This window comes from Bombina bombina, chromosome 5, assembly GCF_027579735.1.
Source record: "Bombina bombina isolate aBomBom1 chromosome 5, aBomBom1.pri, whole genome shotgun sequence".
Lineage (NCBI taxonomy): Eukaryota > Metazoa > Chordata > Amphibia > Anura > Bombinatoridae > Bombina > Bombina bombina.
Window position 1 is genome coordinate 401,246,644 of NC_069503.1, and position 27,512 is coordinate 401,274,155.

General features: G+C 36.2%; 1 long non-coding RNA gene across 1 annotated transcript in view; it reads right to left on the reverse strand.

Moving 5' to 3' along the window:
• The window catches only part of LOC128659354 (uncharacterized), a 114,602-nt gene that overhangs the window by 52,566 nt on the left and 34,524 nt on the right, over nt 1-27,512 (reverse strand). The window contains exon 3 of the long non-coding RNA XR_008402343.1: nt 25,023-25,081. This is a non-coding gene — a long non-coding RNA (uncharacterized LOC128659354). The remainder of the gene's footprint in view (nt 1-25,022; nt 25,082-27,512) is intronic.

A 27,512-nucleotide genomic window follows, 5' to 3' on the forward strand; every position in this document is an offset into this window, starting at 1 on the left:
GTGTGGGTGGTGGCTTTTACTGTTGGTGGGGGTGTTTATATATTTTTTTACAGGTAAAAGAGATGATTTCTTTGGGGCAAAGCCCCGCAAAAGGCCCTTTTAAGGGTTATTGGTAGTTTAGTTTAGGCTAGGGTTTTTTTTTTAATTTTGGGGGGCTTTTTTATTTTGTTAGGACTATTAGATTAGGTGTAATTAGTTTAAAGATCTGTAATTTGTTTTTTTATCTTCTGTAATTTAGTGTTTGTTTGTTTTTTGTAATTTATTTAATTTTATTTAATTTATTTAATTGTATTTAATGTAGGGAATTTATTTAATTGTAGTGTTAGGTGTTAATGTAACTTAGGTTAGGTTTTATTTTACAGGTACATTTGTATTTAATTTAGCTAGGTAGTTATTAAATAGTTAATAACTATTTAATAACTCTTCTACCTAGTTAAAATAAATACAAACTTGCCTGTAAAATAAAAATAAACCCTAAGCTAGCTACAATGTAACTATTAGTTATATTGTAGCTAGCTTAGGGTTTATTGTATAGGTAAGTATTTAGTTTTAAATAGGAATAATTTAGTTAATGATAGGAATTTGTATTTAGATTTATTTAAATTATATTTAAGTTAGGGGGTGTTAGGGTTAGACTTAGGTTTAAAGGGTTAATAAATTTAGAATAGTGGCGGCGACGTTGGGGACGGCAGATTAGGGGTTAATAAATGTAGGTAGGTGGCGGCGATGTTGGGGCAGCAGATTAGGGGTTAATAAATATAATGTAGGTGGCGGCGATGTCCAGAGCCGAGGATTAGGGGTTAATAAGTATAATGAAGGTGGCGGCAATGTTAGGGACAGCAGATTAGGGGTTAATAATAATATTTAACTAGTGTTTGCGAGGTGGGAGTGTGGCGGTTTAGGAGGTAATATGTTTATTATAGTGGTGGCGATGTCCGGAGCGGCAGATTAGGGGGTTAATAATTTTATTTTAGTGTTTGCGATGCAGGAGGGCCTCAGTTTAGGGGTTAATAGGTAGTTTATTGGTGTTAGTGTACTTTTTAGCACTTTAGTTATGAGTTTTATGCTACGGCGTTGTAGTGTAAAACTCATAACAACTGACTTTAAAATACGTTACGAATCTTGTTGGTAGAGGCTGTACCGCTCACTTTTTGGCCTCCCAGGACAAACTCATAATACCAGCACTATGGAAGACCCATAGAAAAAAGGCTTTACGAACTTTACGTAAGTAGTTTTGCGGTAAGGCCAACAAAGTGTGCGGTACACCTATACCTGCAAGACTCGTAATAGCAGCGGGCGTAAAAAAGCAGTGTTATGACCTGTTAACGCTGCTTTTTAACCTTAACGCACAACTCGTAATCTAGCCGAAAGAAAGCCCCCTAAAAACTACAACAATGCACTGAAAAACCATAAACAGGCTCCAAAATATCTAGGGGGACTTTTTAGGTGTAGTTTTCCTTTTTTTTTTGTGCGAGGGGGGCTTTTGTATAGGGGCATTTTTAATTAAGGTTTTTTGTGGGGGTTTTTGGTATTTTTTTATTTTTATGGATGATTTTGTGTTATGGGACTTTTTACGCATAGTTTTTTTGAGGTGCTTTTTTATAGGGGATTTTTTTGTTTAGAGAAATTTGTTAGGTATTATTTTTAAAGTAATTTGTTTTTGTTTTCCAGCAATGTGTATTGGCAGGGTAGCACATGGAATTTTCTTTCTTATGGATGGTTTTGGCTTTTTATGGCTTAATAACGGAGGAAGAGTTTAATCGCAGGAGGGGTTGTGGTGGTACTATTCTTGGTAATATTATTGTACAAGTTTCCTACAGTGCACAGTGTGCGGGGGTGGGCTTTTGTATAGGGGCATTTTTAATTAAGGTATTTTTGGTATTTTTTTGTATCTTTTAGATTTTTATGGATATAGAAAAAAGGAAATAAGCGCAACCTGATTCAGGTGCAGGTTATTTATTATACATAAAGTAAGCACACTCCAAATGGCAACTTACAAAAAATAAAAACAGTAATAGCATTAAAACCATTTCATCATGGTATGGATAAAATCACTTAGGTCCGTGCTGGATTTTGTAGGTTCTTCGTAGTTTTTCTCCCACCACAGCGTAAGTAACCGAGCCTGGAAGAGTGTGCTATGCAGAGCCTGATCAGCTGGACCGATAATAAGGTAAATATTCTCAACGCGCGTTTTGTCCGTATCCAATCGGACTTTGTCAAGAGAAGTGTGATAATGATTTGCCCTACTGGCTATTTAAAAGGACCACTGTCTCTATGGTGTAAAGTAGTCACCAATCTAAATGCAGACCACTCCTCCTTTAGCACTGATTGGTAAGTGATAGTTTCAATCGGAAAGAGAGCCATTGTTACAAAGAAACAAACATACACATACAAGTAAGAACAGGAATCAATATATGCAAAAAATACATACAAAAATACAAAAGAATTATGTATGCAATGTTAATAAACAAAACATTTAAATGTATGTGCAATTCTCATAGTAACTGGTAAAAATGCGTAATATTGAATAATAAAAAATGAATCATTAAAAATTAATCATTAGTCAATCTAACCCTGTATCTTCACCCTAGTATTGAAAAGTGCTTGATACTAAAATGATATCAACATTGTAATCACAAAATCAACATATATCAGTATTGCTAGAGGACGACTATGTCTAGATTACTTAATTATTGTTTAAAGAGTGGATCACTAAAATGCAATGGCTAAAACAGGATAACTTGAAACCAAGAGAAATTGTAGGTATACATTGAATGCGTGTGTGCATAGATATGATCCTAATGATTTTAATAGTGTACAATTAAAATTAATTATAAAAATTAATTATAAAAATCCGAAATACTAAGCACATTCATTATTGAAAACGTAAAGAGGATATGGTAAATGCTATAGGTATGCACCTGCTAATTATAATTCCAGTAACGCACAGAGAGCAAGTCTATCTATCTGTTACTGAGTGATGCACATAATAAATTAAATGACTAGATAAAGACAATGGGACTCTTCCTAATTAATTTATACAGATTTTAAAATCTGTACGTGAAGATTACATTTATGTGGAAGAACTGGAAAGGTAAAGAGATGTTACATGAATGCTTCAAGATCCAGCTCAATATTGAGTCCCTTGGGGTGCATGGAATACAGTTTATACATTCAGGTATATCCATAATGTCTCTTTGCAGTGTAAGGCCAGGAGCCTGTTAGTAAATTTATTTGGTGGTAACTAATCTATGACCTTAATTCTCAAACTCTCCGGGTTAGAGTTCCGATAGGCTGTGTGTTATCACCAGATATTCATGATAGTTACGTTTTATGATCTGTTTCTAAGCTATTTGTGCAGATATTTGTGCAGATGTTTGCCATTCAGAGCACCATAGCATTATAGAATAGCTTTTTACACTAAAAGACTTTGATGCATTTTTTATAAGTTTTTAGACAAAGTAACACTATTACTAAGTGTCCTTGGTTAGTAGATCACTGACAACAGGATCTGCTTGGTGGAGTATTCATATACGCCTAGATTTAGAGTTTGGCGTTAGCCGTCAAAACCAGCATTAGGGGCTCCTAACTCTGGTTTTGGGCTACCGCTGGTATTTAGAGTCAGTCAGGAAAGGGTCTAACGCTCACTTTTCAGCCCCGACTTTTCCATACCGCAGATCCCCTTACGTCAATTGCGTATCCTATCTTTTCAATGGGATCTTTCTAACGCCGGTATTTAGAGTCTTGGCTGAAGTGAGTGTTAGAAATCTAATGACAAGACTCCAGCCGCAGCAAAAAGCCAGGAGTTAAGAGCTTTCTGGGCTAACGCCGGTTCCTAAAGCTCTTAATTACTGTGCTCTAAAGTACACTAACACCCATAAACTACCTATGTACCCCTAAACCGAGGCCCCCCCACATCACCGCCACTCTAATAAAATTTTTTAACCCCTAATCTGCCGACCGCACACCGCCGCAACCTACGTTATCCCTATGTACCCCTAATCTGCTGCCCCTAACTCCGCCGACACATACATAATATTTATTAACCCCTAATCTGCCGCCCCCAACGTCACCGCCACCTACCTACAATTATTAACCCCTAATCTGCCGACCGGACCTCACCGCTACTATAATAAAGTTATTAACCCCTAATCCGCCTCACTCCCGCCTCAATAACCCTATAATAAATAGTATTAACCCCTAATCTGCCCTCCCTAACATCACCGACACCTAACTTCAAGTATTAACCCCTAATCTGCCGACCGGACCTCGCCGCTACTATAATAAATTTATTAACCCCTAAAGCTAAGTCTAACCCTAACACTAACACCCCCCTAAGTTAAATATAATTTTTATCTAATGAAATAAATTAACTCTTATTAAATAAATTAATCCTATTTAAAGCTAAATACTTACCTGTAAAATAAACCCTAATATAGCTACAATATAAATAATAGTTATATTGTAGCTATTTTAGGAAAATATTTATTTTACAGGCAACTTTGTATTTATTTTAACCAGGTACAATAGCTATTAAATAGTTATTAACTATTTAATAGCTACCTAGTTAAAATAATTTCAAAATTACCTGTAAAATAAATCCTAACCTAAGTTACAATTAAACCTAACACTACACTATCAATAAATTATTTAAATAAACTACCTACAATTATCTACAATTAAACCTAACACTACACTATCAATAAATAAATTAAATACAAATAAATACACTAACTAAAGTACAAAAAATAAAAAAAGAACTAAGTTACAAAAAATAAAAAAAGAACTAAGTTACAAAAAATAAAAAAATATTTACAAACATTTAAAAAATATTACAACAATTTTAAGCTAATTACACCTACTCTAATCCCCCTAATAAAATAACAAAGCCCCCCAAAATAAAAAAATGCCCTACCCTATTCTAAAATAAAAATAGAAAAGCTCTTTTACCTTACCAGCCCTTAAAAGGGCCTTTTGCGGGGCATGCCCCAAAGAATTCAGCTCTTTTGCCTGGAAAAAAAACATACAATACCCCCCCCAACATTACAACCCACCACTTACATACCCCTAATCTAACCCAAACCCCCCTTAAATAAACCTAACACTAAGCCCCTGAAGATCTCCCTACCTTATCTTCACCACGCCGGGTATCACCGATCCGTCCAGAAGAGGGTCCGAAATCTTCATCCAAGCCCAAGCGGGGGCTGAAGAAGTCCATCATCGGGCTGAAGAGGTCCATCATCGGGCTGAAGTCTTGATCCAAGTGGCGGCTGAAGAGGTCCATCATCGGGCTGAAGTCTTGATCCAAGCGGCGGCTGAAGAGATCCATCATTGGGCTGAAGTCTTCTATCAAGCGGCATCTTCAATCTTCTTTCTTCCGGATGCATCTTCATCCCGCTGACGCGGAACATCCATCTTGCCCGACGACTTCCCGACGAATGACGGTTCCTTTAAATGACGTCATCCAAGATGGCGTCCCTCGAATTCCGATCAGCCAATCGGAATTAAGGTAGGAAGATTCTGATTGGCTGATGGAATCAGCCATTCAGATTCAAGTTCAATCCGATTGGCTGATCCAATCAGCCAATCAGATTGAGCTCACATTCTATTGGCTGATCGGAACAGCCAATAGAATGCGAGCTCAATCTGATTGGCTGATTCCATCAGCCAATCAGAATTTTCCTACCTTAATTCCAATTGGCTGATAGAATCCTATAATCCAATCGGAATTCGAGGGACGCCATCTTGGATGACGTCATTTAAAGGAACCGTCATTCGTTGGGAAGTCGTCGGGCAGGATGGATGTTCCGCGTCGGCGGGATGAAGATGGATCCGGAAGAAAGAAGATTGAAGATGCCGCTTGATAGAAGACTTCAGCCCGATGATGGATCTCTTCAGCTGCTGCTTGGATCAAGACTTCAGCCCGATGATGGACCTCTTCAGCCGCCGCTTGGATCAAGACTTCAGCCCGATGATGGACCTCTTCATCCCCCGCTTGGGCTTAGATGAAGACTTCGGAGCCTCCTCTGGACCGATCGGTGATACCTGGCGTGGTGAAGACAAGGTAGGAAGATCTTCAGGGGCTTAGTGTTAGGTTTATTTAAGGGGGGTTTGGGTTAGAAAGGGGTATGTGGGTGGTGGGTTGTAATGTTGGGGGGGTATTGTATGTTTTTTTTTTTCCAGGCAAAAGAGCTGAATTTTTTGGGGCCGTCCCCCGCAAAAGGCCCTTTTAAGGGCTGGTAAGATAAAAGAGCTTTTCTATTTTTATTTTAGAATAGGGTAGGGCATTTTTTTATTTTGGGGGGCTTTGTTATTTTATTAGGGGGCTTAGAGTAGATGTAATTAGCTTAAAATTGTTGTAATATTCTTATAATGTTTGTAAATATTTTTTTATTTTTTGTAACTTAGATCTTTTTTTATTTTTTGTAACTTAGTTCTTTTTTTATTTTTTGTACTTTAGTTAGTGTATTTATTTGTATTTAATTTATTTATTGATAGTGTAGTGTTAGGTTTAATTGTAGATAATTGTAGGTAGTTTATTTAATTAATTTATTGATAGTGTAGTGTTAGGTTTAATTGTAATTTAGGTTAGGATTTATTTTACAGGTAATTTTGTAATTATTTTAACTAGGTAACTATTAATTAGTTATTAACTATTTAATAGCTATTGTACCTGGTTAAAATAAATACAAAGTTGCCTGTAAAATAAATATTAATCCAAAAATAGCTACAATATAATTATTATTTATATTGTAGCTATATTAGGGTTCATTTTACAGGTAAGTATTTAGCTTTAAATAGGAATAATTTATTTAATAAGAGTTAATTTATTTTGTTAGATAATAATTATATTTAACTTAGGGGGGTGTTAGTGTTAGGGTTAGACTTAGCTTTAGGGGTTAATAAATTTATTAGAGTAGCGGTGAGGTCCGGTCGGCAGATAAGGGGTTAATACTTGAAGTTAGGTGTCGGTGATGTTAGGGAGGGCAGATTAGGGGTTAATACTATTTATTATAGGGTTAGTGAGGCGGATTAGGGGTTAATAAATTTATTATAGTAGCGGCGAGGTCCGGTCGGCAGATTAGGGGTTAATAAGTGTAGGTAGGTAGCGGCGACGTTGGGGGGGGGGGCAGATTAGGGGTACATAGGGATAATGTAGGTTGCGGCGGTGTACGGAGCGATAGATTAGGGGTTAATAATAATATGCAGGGGTCAGCGATAACGGGGGTGGCAGATTAGGGGTTAATAAGTGTAAGATTAGGGGTGTTTAGACTCGGGGTACATGTTAGGGTGTTAGGTGCAGACATAGGAAGTGTTTCCCCATAGGAAACAATGGGGCTGAGTTAGGAGCTGAACGGGGGGAAAAAAACATGCGTAGCTAATGCACCCCTTTGGCCGCAGAACTCTAAATCTAGCGGTTAGTTTTCATATTAGACTCAATATTGTTTCTCCTTTCTGAACTAACCATTCTCTGGATAAGCTCTCACACTCTTTTGTTACACCAATAGCCCTTCATTAATATACTTTAATATACTTGAATATAATTTCACCAGACCTACAATATGAGTAATCTTAGTTTTGGGGATTGTGAGAAAAGACACAATAGACAGCGAGCACATGATCTCCTAGTACATACTGAGGGAGATACCACAAGCGATCCTAACCATATTGATATCAATCCTATTGACCTGTTTAGAGAACTTGAAAAACTTTTAAATAATGATACCAAGGAATGGCAAGATTTAGTACTGTTAAATAATTATGTAGTACACAACATAACTCCCAGGGGCCTTAGACTGTATAAATGACCAGAGTTAGAGGAGGTAGAATTTACTATTGAATGGGATAAAGCCTTCCATGATTGCTCTATGACACTAATAAAGATATTGATTAGGTATAGAGAACACAAACTGGAAAAAAATAAAAAAACTTACTAGACTGTCTATTACCCACAATTCAGACTTTTGAATCTAATGAAGGATTTAAGAAATTGAACGAGAACATCCAAGAAAGGAACACTAAGTATGGGGCAGAGTTAAAGCGGGCTAAACAGAAGTAATTACGTAGAGGTAAAGAAGATTACAAGAATGATAGAATATACACGTATAATAAAAAAGAAAAGATTAATGAAATTACTAATGAAGTGGAGGAAACATAACCCAAACTAAACACAGAAGAAACAGTAATACACTCTCACACTGATAGTTATAGACCACAACAGCCTGCTTAAAAATGGTTCAATAAAAACAAAAAAAAGGCAACTCAAGTGGGGTCCTCACAATTCACAAGGCAGTTCACATTATGATCATAATAATTACCAGCAGCATGTCAATCATCGGCAACATAAACATAATTGTTCATATCATGATAATTATCGTCATCATGATTCCAACAAATCATGGATACCAAAGGAACATATGAATCAGTACCACACAAACCCACATACTCCAAATATGAGGGTTATAAAGGGGAACCAAACCCCACAATACAAATCTTGGTGAGACAAACCTAATTTTTTCACTCCACCATTTGTTTGCCACAACAGACCTAGGGATACGTACCAAACACAAGCACCAAACATAAGAACTCATAATAGATTTGAGGCATAATAGTAACAATTAGAATACACAAGGAGCTAAACCTAAGAGGAATCAGTATACTCACAATACAAAAAATAATATGAATAGGGAGAAACCTAGTGGCGGCAATCATCAACTTCATTTTTTAGACCTTGCAGTCCCATTCTTGGGGAGACATCGGAATCTAAAAAAAGTAGAAGATTCCACAAATAGGAATCTACGAATAACACCAGGAAAAAGAAGGTGAAGCGGGGATGAAAAGGGGGGGCGAAAGGTCCAACAATTTAGACACAAAAAGGATGAGATAGAAAGAGTTAAAGGGAATATTTTTAACCTTTCCAGTGTCAGTTTAGGGGACAGTGAGATAAAATTACTTGCCAAGGGCCTAAATTTTGCACCTAGGTCTGCCCCAGATAAATTTCAAACCTATATCAACATTCAGAAATATATAAGGAATTTAACTCTAAAGAGATACTTTATTAAAAGCTCTCCTCAAACCATTGGTCCACACAACCACTTCTAAACAGTGTAGACTACCAAGTAATCAGAGTACTGAATAGTCTAGATACGGGTACAAATCCCAGGGATCAAGATCCCCACAATATTGAGGAGGATTCATTGGGGGATTTAGTAGATCTTTCCTTACATGACCCTTCTTCTAACATAGAACAAAGTCACTTTAAAAGAAATCCTCCTTTTAACCCTATTCGGCACAAGGTGAATTCATCACCACGTTTAATAAACTAGTGTGTAAATACCTCACTAATCTTTGGGAGAAAAAAGATAAACAGTGGATCACTAAATATAATGATAATTTATCCTTAGACAAGAGACGAACCTTAAAGAGAGTACAAGATAATAGGAATATTGTCATTAGAGCAGCGGATAAGGGGGAAGGGGTTGGGGGGAACGGGTGTTATTCAACATTGTCTAGATTATCTAGAAGAAGCAAATAATATCCTTAATGATGCCAATACATACAAAAGACTTCACTTTGACCCCACTACAAAATATAAAAAAAAATTGAATTCCATATTGAAAGATGCTAAAAACTATATTATCCTGAATTCAGATTAATTCAATTTTTTAATGGAAAATCACCCCACTATTCCAACTTATTATCATTTACCAAAACTGCACAAGTCCCTAACTAAACTTCCCAGGAGGCCCATCATTTCGGGCATAGGTTCCCTCACTAATAACCTTTCTATATACAGTATATGAAAACCATTAAGGCCTATCTCCAAGATACAATGCACACTATATACATGTTTGAGGGTCTTGAATGGCAGGAGAATTACAAATGGATAACATGTGACGTATATTCATTATACACATGCATTCCACACAGGTTGGGAATAGAGGCCATCCGGAAAACATTGGATAAGGGGGACATGTCCCAGATTCAACTTGATTTCATCCTCACAGGTATAGAATTCATTTTACATCATAAGTATTTTACTTTTGAATGAGAATTTTTCAAACAGGTAAAAGGCACAGCGATAGGGACAACTTTTGCCCCATCCTATGCAAACATATAGATGCACAATTTTGAAGAACAATACATTTGTAACATTAACCCTTTTTCTTGTAAGCTAATCAAATATTACAGATACATAGACAATATTGCAATAATGTGGAATGGATCTAAACTAGAGGGTGAGGGCTTTATACAACGTATGAATAATAATGATCACAATCTCAATTTTGTCTCAAAAATAGATAATAGACAAATGGAATTTCTCAATCTCATATTATTCATAGATGAACCTAACAAAGTAGCAGGTAGAAATTACCGTAAAACAACAGATAAAAATGGGTTCCTTAATGCCAAGAGTGGCCATCTCCCCAGATGGAAAACCAACATCCCTCTTAGCCAATATTAGAGGATTAAGAGAAACTGCACTATTGAGACACATTATCAATCGGAGGCTCTTTTGTTAGATCAAAGATTCTTAGAAAAGGGATATGATCTTGACACTATAGCAGGAGCTAAGAAGAGAGTACATGATATGAATAGGGAGACACTATTGAAACCAAAGAAAACATTCTTAGAACACATGGTAATAACAATGTAAGATTTATTACAACATACAACCAGGGAAGTAGAGACATTCAAAATATTTTAAAGGGACATTGGGGAATACTCAAAGCAGACCCAATTTTAGGAGACTCATTGGATAATAAACCCCTAGTCACTTTTAGGAAGAACAGGGATTTAAAGAATATTCTTGCCCCCACTAAATTACGTAATACAAACAAACACAATCATGCAAAAACTAAGAGTTGGTTACAACAAAAACCTGAAACTTATAGGTGTGGGGTAGCGAGATGTGGCATGTGTAGTTACATAGCCAAAGGAGATCATTTTCACACCTCTGATGGATCTAAAGAATTTAAGATAAAATTTAAATGCCTATGTAGCACCACTTATGTGGTATATCTATTAACATGCAGCTGCCACCTTATCTACATAGGCAGGATTTAAAGACAGATACAAACTAGGTTTAATGAACATGTGAATAACATAACAAAGGGGCTCACAATTTCCACACACATGTAATCTTCACGTACAGATTTTAGAATCTGTATAAATGAATTAGGAAGAGTCCTGTTGTCGTTATCTAGTCACTTAATTTATTATGTGTACCACTCAGTAATAGTTAGATAGACTTGCTCTCTGTACATCACTGGAATTTTAATTAGTATCAAATTATGATTTGTATCGTGGGGTTTGGTTCCCCTTTATAACCTCATATTTGGAGTATTTGGGTTTGTGTGCTACTGATTCATATGTTCCTTTGGTATCCATGATTTGTTGGAATCGTGATGACGATAATTATCACGATATGAATAATTACTATTATGTTGCTGATGATTGACATGCTGCTGGTAATTATTACGATCATAATGTGAACTGCCTTGTGTATTGTGTGGACCCCCTTGAGTTGCCTTTTTTTGTTCTTATTGAACCATTTTTGAACAGGCTGTTGTGGTCTATAACTATCAGTGTGAGAGTGTCTTACTGATTCTTCTGTGTTTATTTTGGGGTTTGTTTCTTCCACTTCATTAGTAATTTCATTAATCTTTTCTTTTTTATTATACATGTATATCATTCTTGTAATCTTTGTTATCTCTACGTAATTTCTTTTGTTTAGCCCGCTTTAACTCTGCCCCATACTTAGTGTTTCTTTCTTGGATGTTCTTGTTCAATTTCTTAAATCCTTCATTGGATTCAAAAGTCTGAATCTTGGGTAATAGACAGTCTAGTGAGTTTTTGATTCTTTCCAGTGTTCTCTATACCTAATCAATATTTTTATTAGTGTCATAGAGCAATCATGGAAGGCTTTATCCCATTCAGTAGTAAATTCTACCTCCTCTAACTCAAACACTGGTCGTTTATAAAGTCAAAGGCCCCTTGGAATTATGTTGTGTACTACATAATTATCTAACAGTACTAAATCTTGCCAGTCCTTGGTATCATTATTTAAGTTTTTCAAGTTCTCTAAACAGGTCAATAGGATTGATATCAATATCGTTAGGATCACTTGTGGTATCTCCCTCAGTATGTACTAGGAGATCATGTGCCCGCTGTCTAGTGTGTCTATTCTGACAATCTTCAAAACTAAGATTGCTCATATTGTAGGTCTGGTGAGATTATATTCAAGTATATTAATGAAGGGCTATTGGTCTAACAAAAGAGTGTGAGAACTTATCCAGAGAATGGTTAGTTCAGAAAGGAGAAACAATATTGAGTCTAATATGAAAACTAAATGAATACTCCACCAAGCAAAACCTGTGGTCAGTGATCTACTAACCAAGGACACTTAGTAATAGTGTTACTTTGTCTAAAAACTAATAAAAAGTGCATCAAAGTCTTTTAGTGTAAAAAAACTATTTTATAATGCTATGGTGCTCTGAATGGTAAACATCTGCACAAATAGCTTAGAAACAGATCATAAGAAGTAACTACCATGAATATCTGGTGATAACACACAGCCTATTGTAACACTTTCGAGTCCACCACAACTCTAACTCGGAGAGTTTGAGAGTTAAGGTCATAGATTGGTTACCACCAAATACATTTACTAACAGACTCCTGGCCTTACACCGCAAAGAGACATTCTGGATATACCAACTGGATTCCATGCACCCCAACGGACTCAATATTGAGCTGGATCTTCAAGCATTCATGTAACATCTCTTTACCTTTCCAGTTCTTCCACACACATGTAATCTTCACATACAGATTTTAGAATCTGTATAAATGAATTAGGAAGAGTCCCATTGTCTTTATCTAGTCATTTAATTTATTATGTGCACCACTGAATAACAGATAGACTTGCCCTCTTTACGTCACTGGAATTATAATTATTAGGTGCATACCTATAGCATTCATCATATCCCCTTTATGTTTTCAATAATGAATGTGCTTAGTATTTCAGATTTTTATAATTAATTAAAGTGTAATCATTAGGAACATTTCTATGCACACACGCATTCAATGTATAATTACAATTTCTCTTGGTTTCAAGTTATCCTGTTTTAGCCGTTGCATTTTAGTGATCCACTCTTTTAACAATAATTAAGTAATCTAGACATAGTCGTCCTCTAGCAATACTGATATATGGTGATTTTGTGATTACAATGTCAATATCATCTTAGTATCAAGCACTTTTCAATACTAGGGTGAAGATACAGGGTTAGATTGACTAGTGATTCATTTTTAACGATTCATTTTTTATTATTCAGTACTTCGCATTTTTACCAGTTACTATGAGAATTGCACATACATTTAAATGTTTTGTTTATTAACTATCGGCTAGATTACGAGTTTTGCGTTATAAGTAAAAAAGCAGCGTTAAGGCTCATAACGCTGCTTTTTCACTACCGCTGCTATTACGAGTCTTGTAGGTACAGCTGTCTCGCACACTTTTTTGGCCGTACCGCAAATTAACTTACGCAATTTTCGTAAAGTCTTTTTTCAATGGGACTTCCATAGCGCCGGTTTTACAAGCTTTTTTTTGGAGGCCAAAAAGTGAGCGGAACAGCCTATCCCGCAAGATTCGTAACGCATTCTAAAGTCAGTAGTTATGAGTTTTACTCTACAAAGCTGTAGCATAAAACTCATAACTAAAGTGTTAAAAGGTACACTAACACCCATAAACTACCTATTAACCCCTAAACTGATGCCCTCTCGCATCGCAAACACTGAAATAAAATTATTAACCCCTAATCTGCCGCTCCCGACATCGCTGCAACTATAATAAACATATTAACCCCTAAACCGCCGCACTCCTGCATTGTAAATACTAGTTAAATATTATTAACCCCTAATCTGCTGTCCCTAACATCGCCGCCACCTACCTACATTTATTAACCCCTAATCTGCTGCCCCCAACGTCGCTGCCACTATACTAAATAAATTAACCCCTAAACCTAAGTCTAACCCTAACCCTAACACCCCCTAACTTAAATATAATTAAAATAAATCTAAATAAAACCTACTTTCATTACCTAAATAAATCCTATTTAAAACTAAATACTTACCTATAAAATAAACCCTAAGCTAGCTACAATATAACTAATATAAGAAAAAAGAGTATCCAGTGCTAATCCAAGGAAAGGGATAAATATGTAATTATATTACATTGTGGAGTACTGGGACTCCACTTCCGCTGGCTTCTCCGGGCCGATTCGGGTTCCAGCTGACCCTGCTGACTTTGATTGATTGGAGGAGGAGGAGTGTGCTATTGTGAGAGGCTGAGCAGTGTTTTCCCGGTATCAAGCTGCATGTCATGCACCCGGCATTGAGGATTACTACTCGGAATCACCAAACAACAGATCCCCGGTACTGTGAGTACGAATTTGCACTATTGGCACTGTTATTCTGTTATTTTTTTATATGACTACTTGACTGATCCGGCTTATTGGAGTTCAGGACTTTGCAGCTTCCTAGTATGTCTACCGCTATCTGCTTAGCAGCTTACACAGTAGCTGACAGGAGGGTATGATATACTAATCTCCCTGTTGTTAACTGCAGAAGCGGATAATCTGGGAAAAAATCTGCAATTGTGTTCCTTATTTGCCTCCCTGTTGTCAACTGCAGAAGCAGGCAGTGTGTGTGGAAATAACAGTAACGGTGATCCTTATTTTGTGGCTGGAAGTAAACAACTGGACTTACACAACAATCACTGCTTTAAAACAGTTATGTGAAAACGTTTCTCTGCTTATAAAGCTTATGGTCAGCGCTACATAACAGAAGATATACGTTGCCTTGTTTTATTAGGGGATGGTAATAAGATCTACATATACATTTTGGACCTGTTAACACTGCATGTCGCGAAGGTGACAGCCTCCCTTAGCACACTATACAAACCTGGACTTTGTGTTTGTGAGCAAAGTTCGCTGCTCATATTTTTTTGTTTCAATATAACTAATAGTTACATTGTAGCTAGCTTAGGTTTTATTTTTATTTCACAGGCAAGTTTGTATTTATTTTAACTAGGTAGAATAGTTAGTAAATTGTACACAATTAATTATACACAACAATTAAATAAATTACATAAATTAAATACAATTACCTAAATTACAAAAAACAAACACTAAATTACACCAAAAAAAATAATGATCAGATATTTAAACTAATTACACCTAATCTAATAGCCCTATCAAAATAAAAAAAGCCCCCCCAAATAAAAAAAAACCCTAGCCTAAAATAAACTACCAATAGCCCGTAAAAGGGGCATTGCCCCAAAGAAATCAGCTCTTTTACCTGTAAAAAAAAATACAAACAACCCCCCAACAGTAAAACCCACCACCCACACAACCAAACCCCCCAAATAAAATCCTAACTAAAAAAAACCTAAGCTACCCATTGCCCTGAAAAAGGCATTTGGATGGGCATTGCTCTTAAAAGGGCCTTTAGCTCTATTGCTGCCCAAACCCTAACCTAAAAATAAAACCCACCCAATAAACCCTTAAAAAAAACCTAACACTAACCCCCGAAGATCCACTTACAGTTTTTAAGACTGAACATCCATCCTCAATGAAGCCGGGAGAAGACTTCATCCAGACGGCATCTTCTATCTTCATCCATCTGGCGCGGAGCAGGTCCATCTTCAAGACATCCGGCGCAGAGCATCCTCTTCTTCTGACGACTAAAGAAGAATGAGGGTTCCTTTAAATGACGTCATCCAAGATAGCGTCCCTTGAATTCTGATTGGCTGATAGAATTCTATCAGCCAATCGGAATTAAAGGTGAAAAATTCCTATTGGCTGATGCAATCAGCCATTAGGATTGAGCTCACATTATATTGGCTGTTCCAATCAGCCAATAGAATGCGAGCTCAATAATATTGGCTAATCGGATCCCTTGGTAGTTTGGGGGGTGGGGGTTTGTATAGTGTTAGGGGGTGTTTGTATTCTTTTTAAAGTAAAAGAGCTGGTTATCTCAGGGCAATGCCCTACAAAAGGCCCTTTAAAGGGCCCCCCAAAAGGGCCCTTGGTAGTTTATTCTAGAGTAGGGGTTTTTATTATGGGGTGTTTTTTTTGTAATGGTAGTTTTTTTTATTTTTAGTAATGTTAGGTTTTAGTGTAAGGCAGGTTAGGTTTTATTTCACATGTAAGTTTGTATTTATTTTAACTAGGTAGTTAGTAAATAGTTAATAACTATTTACTAACTAGTCTACCTAGTTAAAATAAATACAAACTTACCTGTGAAATAAAAATAAAACCTAAGCTAGCTACAATGTAAATATTAGTTATATTGTAGCTAGCTTAGGTTTTATTTCACAGGTAAGTATGTATTTAGTTTTAAATAGGCATTCGGCGGTTTTAAGGCTTAATAGGTTTATTTAGTTAATAATTGTAAATTTAATTTAGCTATATTTGTATTATGTTAAAGTTAGGGGGTGTTAGGGTTAGGGTTATGTTAGGGTTAGGGTTACGTTAGGGTTAGGTTTAGGGGCTAATATATTTTAATTTCGCTTGTTGCGATGTGGGGGGCTGGCGGTTTAGGGGTTAATAAATGTAGTATAGTGGCGGCGATTTTTGGAGCGGCAGATTAGGGGTTAATAATTTTATTTATGTGGTGGCGATATCGGGAGCGGCAGATTAGGGGTTAATAACTGTAGATAGGGGTCAGTGATGTCAGGGGCAGCAGATTAGGGGTGTTTAGACATAGGGTTTATGTTAGGGTGTTAAGTTTAAACGGTATTTTAATTCCCCCATAGATATCAATGGGGCTGCGTTACAAAACTTTTGTTTCCGCAGGTGTTAGTTTTTTTTTTTTTGCCGGCTCTCCCCATTGATGCCTATGGGGAAATCGTGCACGAGCACGTCTCAGCAGAGCTATGATTGTGTGCGGTATGGAGATTAATGCAACCATATCGCACGCCAAAGGCGTATGTTTGAGAACTTGTAACAGCAGCGCTATAGGAAATGAAATAACGTAACTTTTGTGGCATTCGTTAATTTCTCTATAGCGCTCAAAACTCGTAATCTAGCTGAGTGTTCCTTACATTAATTACTCCCATATAAACTGGATTGGATACCAGTGTGCATGCAGCCAATCTTGAGCTGATAAATACATAATTTACAAAAGCACATAATGGACAGTGGAAAATGCCAGAGGAAGAAGTGAGTTTTGCATTTTGAAATAAAAACAAGTACTTTTTAAGAAGTTAAGAAGATTTAGTTACATGTTTTCTAATAATTTCTTTTTTTTTACTACAGATGTGCTGAGATAGGAATTCTTCTACCCCTTTAATAGAGGCTACATCTACACTACTATCTATCTCAAAGATACATTGGATTAGACATGATGCAGTAGATGTTTATGCTGTTCTTTCTAACAAATTATTCAAAAGCAAACAAGGAAAAAATGTTTTCTAATTTTTACATCTCATAAACTACTGAATGTATTTACTTTATTTAAATCTCAAAAACTACTGAAAGTATTTACTAGATTTTCTTTTGCATAAATGTTTTGTAGATTATACATTTATATAGCCCATCTGGGAGTGTTTTTGTAACAATGTATAGTTTTGCATATTTTTTGATAACATTGTGCTGCTTTTCAAACTTGTAATGGGTCTTTTCCAATGCAGGGGAGTGGAGAAGGGAGGAGTATCTTCACAGATAGAGGGCGCTAATACATGTATGTCTGTCAAATGAACTGAAATAAGGGGGCAGTCTGCAGAGGCCTAGATACTAAGGCCTAGATTTAGAGTTTGGCGTTAGCCGTGAAAACCAGCGTTAGAGGCTCCTAACGCTGGTTTTAGGCTACCTCCGGTATTTGGAGTCACTCAAAAAAGGGTCTAACGCTCACTTTTCAGCCACGACTTTTCCATACCGCAGATCCCCTTACGTAAATTGCGTATCCTATCTTTTCAATGGGATTTTTCTAACTCCGGTATTTAGAGTCGTGTCTGAAGTGAGCATTAGAATTCTAACGACAAAACTCCAGCCGCAGAAAAAAGTCAGTAGTTAAGAGCTTTATGGGCTAACGCCGGTTCATAAAGCTCTTAACTACTGTGCTCTAAAGTACACTAACACCCATAAACTACCTATGTACCCCTAAACCGAGGTCCCCCCACATCGCCGCCACTCGATTTAATTTTTTTAACCCCTAATCTGCCGACCGCCACCTACGTTATACTTATGTACCCCTAATCTGCTGCCCCTAACACCGCCGACCCCTATATTATATTTATTAACCCCTAACCTGCCCCCCACAACGTCGCAGCCAGCTACCTACAATAATTAACCCCTAATCTGCCGACCACAAAGCGCCGCCACCTACGTTATACTTATGTACCCCTAATCTGCTGCCCCTTACACCGCCGACCCCTATATTATATTTATTAACCCCTAATCTGCCCCCCTCAACGTTGCCTCCACCTACCTACACTTATTAACCCCTAATCTGCCGAGCGGACCGCACCACTATTATTATAAAGTTATTAACCCCTAATCCGCCTCACTAACCCTATAATAAATAGTATTAACCCCTAATCTGCCCTCCCTAACATCGCCGACACCTAACTTCAAACATTAACCCCTAATCTGCCGACTGGAGCTCACCGCTATTCTAATAAATGTATTAACCCCTAAAGCTAAGTCTAACCCTAAAACTAAAGATAAATACCTGTAAAATAAATCCTAATATAGCTACAATATAAATTATAATTATATTATAGCTATTTTAGGATTAATATTTATTTTACAGGTAACTTTGTATTTATTTTAACCAGGTACAATAGCTATTAAATAGTTAAGATCTATTTAATAGCTAAAATAGTTAAAATAATTACAAATTTACCTGTAAAATAAATCCTAACCTAAGTTACAATTAAACCTAACTCTACACTATCAATAAATTAATTAAATAAAATACCTACAATTACCTACAATTAAACCTAACACTACACTATCAATAAATTAATTAAATACAATACCTACAAATAACTACAATGAAATAAACTAACTAAAGTACAAAAAATAAAAAAGAACTAAGTTACAAAAAATAAAAAAATATTTACAAACATAAGAAAAATATTACAACAATTTTAAACTAATTACACCTACTCTAAGCCCCCTAATAAAATAACAAAGCCCCCCAAAATAAAAAAATGCCCTACCCTATTCTAGATTACTAAAGTTCAAAGCTCTTTTACCTTACCAGCCCTGAACAGGGCCCTTTGCGGGCATGCCCCAAGAAGTTCAGCTCTTTTGCCTGTAAAAAAAAACATACAATACCCCCCCCCAACATTACAACCCACCACCCACATACCCCTAATCTAACCCAAACCCCCCTTAAATAAACCTAACACTAAGCCCCTGAAGATCTCCCTACCTTGAGTCGTCTTCACCCAGCCGAGCCAAATTCTTCATCCAAGCGGAGCAAGAAGAGGTCCTCCATCCGGTAGAAGTCTTCATCCAAGCGGGGCAGAAGAGGTCTTCCATCCGATTGAAGTCTTCATCCAAGCGGGATCTTCTATCGTCATCCATCCGGAGCGGAGCGGCAGGATCCTGAAGACCTCCGACGCGGAACATCCATCCTGGCCGACGACTGAACGACGAATGACGGTTCCTTTAACTGACGTCAGCCAAGATGGCGTCCCTCGAATTCCGATTGGCTGATAGGATTCTATCAGCCAATCGGATATAAGGTAGGAATATTCTGATTGGCTGATGGAATCAGCCAATCAGAATCAAGTTCAATCCGATTGGCTGATTGGATGACGTCATTTAAAGGAACCGTCATTCGGCTAGTAGGCGTCGGGAGAAGAGGATGTTCCGTGTCGGATGGAAGATGATGGCTCCCGAAGAAAGAAGATTGAAGATGCCGTTGATAGAAGACTTCATCCGGATCATGGACCTCTTCAGCTCCCGCTTGGATGAAGACTTCAGCCGGATCATGGACCTCTTCAGCTCCCGCTTGGATGATGACTTCAGCCGGATCATGGACCTCTTCAGCCCCCCGCTTGGGCTTGGATCAGGACATCGGAGGAGCTCTTCTGGATCGATCGGTGAACCTGGTATGGTGAAGATAAGGTAGGAAGATCTTCAGGGGCTTAGTGTTAGGTTTATTTAAGGGGGGTTTGGGTTAGATTAGGGGTATGTGGGTGGTGGGTTGTAATGTTGGGGGGGGTATTGTATGTTTTTTTTTACAGGCAAAAGAGCTGAACTTCTTGGGGCATGCCCCGCAAAGGGCCCTGTTCAGGGCTGGTAAGGTAAAAGAGCTTTGAACTTTAGTAATTTAGAATAGGGTAGGGCATTTTTTTATTTTGGGGGGCTTTGTTATTTTATTAGGGGGCTTAGAGTAGGTGTAATTAGTTTAAAATTGTTGTAATATTTTTCTTATGTTTGTAAATATTTTTTAATTTTTTGTAACTTAGTTCTTTTTTATTTTTTGTACTTTAGATAGTTTATTTCATTGTAGTTATTTGTAAGTATTGTATTTAATTTATTTATTGATAGTGTGTTAGGTTTAATTGTAGATAATTATAGGTATTTTATTTAATTAATTTATTGATAGTGTAGTGTTAGGTTTAATTGTAACTTAGGTTAGGATTTATTTTACAGGTAATTTTGTAATTATTTTAACTATTTTATCTATTAAATAGTTCTTAACTATTTAATAGCTATTGTACCTGGTTAAAATAAATACAAAGTTACCTGTAAAATAAATATTAATCCTAAAATAGCTATAATATAATTATAATTTATATTGTAGCTATATTAGGATTTATTTTACAGGTAAGTATTTATCTTTAAATAGGAATAATTTATTTAATAAGAGTTAATTAATTTCGTTAGATTAAAATTATATTTAATTTAGGGGGTTGTTAGTGTTAGGGTTAGACTTAGCTTTAGGGGTTAATACATTTATTAGAATAGCGGTGAGCTCCAGTCGGCAGATTAGGGGTTAATAATTGAAGTTAGGTGTCGGCGATGTTAGGGAGGGCAGATTAGGGGTTAATACTATTTATTATAGGGTTAGTGAGGCGGATTAGGGGTTAATAACTTTATTATGATAGCGGTGCGGTCCGGTCGGCATATTAGGGGTTAATAAGTGTAGGCAGGTGGAGGCGACGTTGTGGGGGGCAGATTAGGGGTTAATAAATATAATATAGGGGTCGGCGGTGTTAGGGGCAGCAGATTAGGGGTACATAAGGATAATGTAAGTAGCGGCGGTTTACGGAGCGGCAGATTAGGGGTTAAAAATAATATGCAGGGGTCAGCGATAGCGGGGCGGCAGATTAGGGGTTAATAAGTGTAAGGTTAGGGGTGTTTAGACTCGGGGTACATGTTAGGGTGTTAGGTGCAGACGTAGGAAGTGTTTCCCCATAGCAAACAATGGGGCTGCGTTAGGAGCTGAACGCGGCTTTTTTGCAGGTGTTAGGTTTTTTTTCAGCTCAAACAGCCCCATTGTTTCCTATGGGGGAATCGTGCACGAGCACGTTTTTGAGGCTGGCCGCGTCCGTAAGCAACTCTGGTATCGAGAGTTGAAGCTGCGTTAAATATGCTCTACGCTCCTTTTTTGGAGCCTAACGCAGCCTTTATGTGGACTCTCAATACCAGAGTTATTTTTATGGTGCGGCCAGAAAAAAGCCGGCGTTAGATTTTCGGGTCGTTACCGACAAAACTCTAAATCTAGCCGTAAGTAATTACAGAGGTAAAAGGTATATTAATATAACAGTGTTGGCTATGCAAAACTAGGGAATGGATAATAAAGGGATTATCTATCTTTTTAAACAATAGTCTATTCTTTTTATTGTTCTGTCCCTTTAATCCATTCCAAACTGAAATGATGAATCAATAGAAGATTGTAAATTATTTTATATCACCTGTCAATGCATTGATGATTTGATACAAAATATCATCATCAAAACCCAAGTTATTGAATTAAAAATCTACACATTCATAAAATCTACACATTTCTATAATTGAGCAAGGCACTTTCTGTTGTAGTTGCATTTCAATTATTTGATACCACCAGAAAATAAATTAACGTAGACAAATAGCCAGTTGTACTAATATAGAAGTTGAGGAATGGAACACTGGGAAACATTTACTAGCGTTATAGTAGTTATCATTCAGAAAGTTAAGGATTTTTCATTTTGCATCCAAGTTGAAGGGACACTAAAGTCAATAATAAACTCTCATGATTAAGAGCATGCAGTTTTAGGAGGCTTTCTAATTTAATTTACTTCCATTATCAAACTTTGATTATACACACACTTTCTGAGGCACAAGCTCCTACTGAGCATGTGCACAAGTGCACAGTGTATATTTAGACTAGTCTGTGATTGGTTGATGGTTGTCACATGATACAGAGGCTAGAAAATGGGGGGGGGGGAATACATTTGTCAGAAAAAAATCTACTGTTTATTTTAAATTCAGAGTAAGCCTTTTTATTATGCACATGTTGATTATGCAATTGTGCTGTATTTAATGGTTCTTTAAATATTCTAATAGTACAATATTTAGGAAAAGTAATAGGATAACATAGGAATTAAGATTTAATGCTCAATGTTAATTGATTTTCTTGACTGTTCAGAAAATGTCCATACTCCTTAGATTTTTGGGGAAGCTGCAGCATTAAAGGGTCACTGAACCCAAATGTATTCGTTAATGATTCAGATAGAGCATGCAATTTTAAGCAACTTTCTCATTTACTCCTATTATCAAATTTTCTTTATTCTCTTGGTATGCTTATTTGAAAAGCAAGAATGTAAGTTTAGATGCCGGACCATTTTTGGTGAACAACCTGGGTTGTCCTTTCTGATTGGACAGCATCAATAAACAAGTGCTGAACCAAACATTTGCTGGCTCCTTACCTTAGATGCCTTCTTTTTCAAATAAAGATAGCAAGAGAACGAAGAAAAATTGATAATAGAAGTAAATTAGAAAGTTGCTTAAAATTGCATGCTCTATCTGAATCATGAAAGAAAAAATTTGGGTTCAGTGTCCCTTTAATTTCAAATTTCGCATAAATTAAAAGGTTTATGAACACTTTTAAATTTTACCTTTACTCAAAGTTCATAAAACACTCATAAGAACTATATAATATTAGTGTTTCTTCCTAAATAGTTAAAAAATGATCGCATTGCTTCTCTTTTACTAAAAGTAAAATGGTCATTTTCCTTTCCTATTTCTGTTTCTAGATTACATAAGTATTCACTTTTAGTCACATTAGTCTAATTTGACACCGGATATTTTTTTTACACAAATTTGCTCTAAAACGCTGGCTTTTGTTTATCATAAAAAGAGGTTTGATTCAATGAAGAAGGTTGCAGTGAAGTATCTTTAAACTTTGTAGCTGTGATAAATATAGAACATATACATAAAACTTCATTAAACTGTGAGTGGTACTTCTTTTATTATTAAGCAATTCTCTGACTAAGCAGTCTCACATTATGTACCTGAGCACTATTTTTATTTATATTTTGCTTTGTTTGCAGTTTTGTCTTTTGTATATTGTCTGCAAAACAAAATGGTATTGAGAAGATTCAGAGTTTCTGATTAGGTGAAGGCTAAATAACTTAAAATGTAGTTTCAATGCTGAAAAGGTAAAATATAATTTCAAGGATTATGCAAGACAACAAAGTCATACAACCTAAATCCCAGCATCTGTGACAGTCATTCAACATTGAATCTATTCAGAATTGAAATATTTAAATGAAAAGATTTTTCTCTGTAATAACTTGCATAGACATACTGTTCTTACTTTATGAAGAGTATATTGCTTAATTTATCCTTAAGTTACATCATCATACAAATGCAATCATTTCATAAGCAACACTTTATTTAAAGGGACATGCAATCTCTCCTTTAGAAGAGGGAAAATACCTTCTTATTTAATGATACCCTTGCGAACTACAGGCACTTCCATTAAAGGACGATTAAACTTGATATTTCAACAACGCATAAAATATTTCATTATTGCAAGTGAAACATTATTGCAATATACATTCATTATATTTTTTGCAGCCTTTTGTTGCAAAATACATATAAAAAACAGGTTTGTTTCACTTTCTCCCATGGAGGCTTGGGTTAATACTTTTACGCAATTTTAGGGAGCTTTAGTTTAGTTGCCCTCCCTTTCTTAGCTTCTATGGTGTCACATGGTTTTAAAAGGTGGATTATTAGTTTTGCATCAACAGTCATGATAGGCAAACCATTCTTTTGCATAGTATCCAAGTTTAATCAGTGCTAAGCCTCCTTCAGGGAATACAAGAGTTCAGGCTACCCCAGTATGCACATGTGCAAACAGAGTATGTGCTGTATCTGAATATTAGTTTGGGATTAGTTAGCAGGCACTCTTTAGCTCTGGGGGACAGGGAAATCATTGCAAAGAATAAACATAAAACAATATACTCATTTGACAAAATAAATATGCAGTTTTCATTGCAAAATTATTCTTTTATATGAAGGTTTCTAATCATGTAGTTTACAATTTGTACTAATCACCTGTCCCTGCAGGCACAAGGAATGTTTTTGAGTTACCAAACACTTGTCCCAACATGACTTACAGGGGTCACATGCCCCAGTATCATGTAGCTGATGTATCATTCGTCTGCACCAAATATTAGAAACTTGGGCCAGCACTCCTGCAATGGTGCTCGTGAAGACTGGGGTAAAACTGCCCAACCCCTCCAAATATCCAAAATACGTAATGTCCACAGCACCTGATTATAGCAACGTTTCGTGACCATATGTCCCTTAATCATGCTATCATAGCATGATTAAGTGACATATGGTCACGAAACTTTGCTGTTTTAATATGTCTGAATAAAGGAAAGTTTACTATAATCAGGTGCTGTGGACATTAGGTATTTTGTATCGTCTGCACCACTAGACAATATGGATGTGTTCTATAGTGTGAGGGGGGCTATATCAGATGCCCCTTTTTTTGCCATATAATCAACTTACTTTTTTTTTTTTTAATTTCAGCCCTCAGGATCCTATAACAGCCCAGAGGTTCATCGTGTCTAAAGCAAAGAAGAGGGAATAAAATCAGCCATTCAGTAATTGTGGTTATCTAATTTGTTCTTGTCAAAGGTGCTCATAATATTATTTACTGTGGGTCCTGAGGGAAAAGAGTTTATAAATACTGAATTACACAGATGTGAGATCCCCCCAAAAATAGATCAGAACCAATAACATGCAAGAGGTTCAGGATAAATGTCAACAATCACACACTGTCATTTTTATAACAGCAATTTTATTAAGAGTTATACAAGTACTCTAAACAATAATTAGGCAATTAGTTATATAATTAAAAGATAGTTAAAGGGCCTTAAAAGAAAAAAATTACTTGCTCCAATTTGGACCTGTGGAGCACTGCTGGTCCCGAGTGGAAGCCACCACTGACCCAATCAGCAGCGCTAGCTGCACATCAAAATCATGTGACTAGAGCTGCTGATTGGATCAGAGGTGGGTTCTGCTTGGGACCAACACTGCTCTGTGGGTCCCAAGTGGCACTTTTACTGTGTGTTTAACACCTTTGCAGGGGCTAAACACACAGTAGCATAGGGTCAACGGTCATAAAATTACATGGTCTAATGAATTAGAGCATGTCATTTTTTGCCTATTATGGCCCTTTAACCAAAATCATGAATCCGCAGTTTATGTAACAGTAGATTAGCATCACACAAGTAGCCAGGGAACCCCTACAATATGGACTTGAAACATGAAAACATCAGTGATGGAGCAAGGCCTGAAGCCCACTGGACAAAAGAATTCAGTGCATTGTATAATGTGTCAGAAATAAACATGCATATCAAATCCTGTAGCTCCAAGCATTTTATTAAGTAAATTTATACACTCCGTTTTGTCTAAGGAATCAATCTCTCTCCCTTTGTCCACATGAATTCTGAACAAACCATTTACTTGCTGTATCCTTTGTTACCATTTGCAAAAGATTGCTTTTCTTTCTCAGTAACTCCTGGCACAATCTTTTGTATAAATTCAATTGCATTCCCATGGTTCTCTAGCTAGGTAATAAATTGAGCGCATCTTATTGTGCCATCATCATGTATTTTTATGCCAAAAACTATTCTGAATACTTTGTAGATGTTTTTATAATTGACTTGAATAATAAGTGTGGTCAGTTTCACCCATTCTTATACCACTGACGCCCTTTGTCTGAGGCTGAGAGGTACAAGGATTATTAATCAATGGATTAAAGTGTGTTATAGCATTAACTTTTCAAGGAACCCTGACTTCAATCAATCGTTTGAAAATATCTGTTTACCTTTTAGGAAATTAATAAATAAACGATTGTTGTGGATTCATTGGGGCATATCTATCAAGCTCCGAATGGAGCTTGATGCCCCGTGTTTCTGTTGAGCCTGCAGGCTCGCCAGAAAAATCAGTTATGAAGCAGCGGTCACAAAGACCGCTGCTCCATAACCTGTCCGCCTGCTCTCAGCTTTTCTAGTCAGCTTTTTACAGCTATACCTATACCTATATATTTATAGGAATATATATACAGGTATAGGTATATGCAGATACAGTATATAGATACAAATCTGTATTTACAATAAATATAATATTCCTGTATGTGAAAAATATTGGAATGTTAAATATTTAAAGTAACCATAGAGTAAAACACATAAATATATATATATATGCACATTCATTTTTAGACATGTATACGTATGTATGTATATATATATATATATATATATATATATATATACAGTATATATATATATATATATATATATATATATATATATATATATACAATATAGCCTTTTGCAGTCAAACACCTTGTCACATACGATATACATTTGAGCATTTATAACTTTTTTTAATATTTATATGAATATTTTTTAGCAGATATTGTTTCTATGAGTGTAACTATTTTTTCATTGTATTTATGTTGTGTTTAGTGCAACTTTTTTAACTCTCTTCCCTTTCTACAAGGTTTCAATTGTGCTAATCTGACGAAGGTGAGCTCTTATGATCGCGTTTACTTTCAAAAAGCCGATATCGCTCTCGTGCAGCAGTTAGCGTGCCACTTGTAATGTAGCCAATGATATGGAGCATTACAACTTATATTTTATATTTTCATGGGTTGAGTCGGTCTGGGTCTTTTGTTTGAATATAAACATAAAACAAACACATTGTAAACATAAACCAAATCATATTAAGAATAACACAGCCAAGCAAATACTTTACAAATATATAATTGTTTAAAGACCAACTTTTATGACCTTTTTTTCTGAAAATTCCCATAAATGGGCTTCAAAATGTACGCTTCTTCCTTCTTCACATTCAGTCAATAATACTGCTAGATTATTTAGCCTATCTTCGTCCATGTTAGACCACAAACAATTTTTAATTGAAGGGATATTAAACCAATTTTTTTCTTTCTTTCACGATTCAGGCAGAGCAAATTTCTAATTTACTCCT